General features: G+C 42.8%; 1 pseudogene; it reads right to left on the minus strand.

Annotated features, from left to right (window-relative positions):
• Positions 1-218: 218 nt before the first annotated feature.
• On the minus strand, positions 219-317 carry LOC124507989 (uncharacterized; annotated as a pseudogene).
• Positions 318-1,167: the final 850 nt, after the last annotated feature.

Raw genomic sequence — 1,167 nt, forward strand, 5'->3', positions numbered from 1 at the left:
AGCCTGCAGGCTAGTGTTCTCAGACTCCTTTACAAAGAAATAATTGGGTCTTAAAAGGACTAAATTATTAAAAAAAAATTAATTAATTAATTAAAAAATAAAAATAAAAGGACTAAATTATTTGCCCGGGTCATTGAGAAAGAAATTAGCTGGGCCAGGGCATAAAACCAGATTTTCTCTTCATTCATTCATTCATTGTTTTTATTTTAATTCCAGTTAAAAAATACGGAAGCTTCACAAATTTGCGTGACATCCTCGCACAGGGGCCACGCAAATATCATTCCAATTTGTAGTGTATGTGCTGACAAAGCCAGCACCAGATTTTCTATTCCTAAACAGAATTTTCTTCATCCCCTTTACTCTGCAAGAGCTTTTCTGACCAGGTGATCGAGTAATATTGGCTCAGGGAAGCTGAATTTAGCCGGAGGCCAATAGGACCCTTCCAAAAACCCGCGGTCCCCCCTCAAGCACTTGAAAGCCCAGAGTGGGTTAAGTCTTCCCTGGCTCAGTCCCAACAGACATTAAATTCACCTGTGCTTGCTCTGAAATAAATCAGTGTCCTTTTCTGCTGCTGCTGTTGTCTGGAAATAATGCAAATGCAATGGGCCTGCACTGACATTATGCTTCCCTGGAAGGATACACATAATAAATTGTCCCTTAATGCTGTTAAAGAGACATTTTCCTCTTATTCAGGAGCTCTGGAGGTTGGTTTGGGCTCCTCACCCAGCGAAGAGGAAAACATGGTGCCTTGTCACTGGGCCCAGTCATTCCTGTGACCCCTCGGTGCGCCTTGGATTCCTGCATTGCCAAGTTCAAGGATGTATTTTCTAGCCCCCGTGTCAAGTCACGGGATGATCTGGTAACCTAGACTGGTTTCCTGGTTTGTGACTTGACTGTATTTATTTTTATTTCATTGTAAGCAGTTAAATGTTTACTTATTTGGATGCTTCGAAGCCAAGGGAGACTGGAGCTCCTGGTCCACACCATTCATCCTTTGGAAGAACGCCAAAGCTGTTTCCGCAGAGGACAGAAGGCATTGGTCTCCCCTGCAGGAAGCCACTGCCGCTCCTTAATTGTTTGCTAGAGGAAGAATCAAGGGTAAAATTTAAAGTAAATGGCTGGCCGGGTTGCGCTAATTCATCAAAGCATGTTTCAAGTCAGTAGTCA

Source organism: Lynx rufus, unplaced genomic scaffold (genome assembly GCF_022079265.1).
Source record: "Lynx rufus isolate CCGP_SWC_20201006 ecotype Redwood Valley unplaced genomic scaffold, mLynRuf1.p SCAF_12, whole genome shotgun sequence".
In the NCBI taxonomy this organism is placed as follows: Eukaryota; Metazoa; Chordata; class Mammalia; order Carnivora; family Felidae; genus Lynx; species Lynx rufus.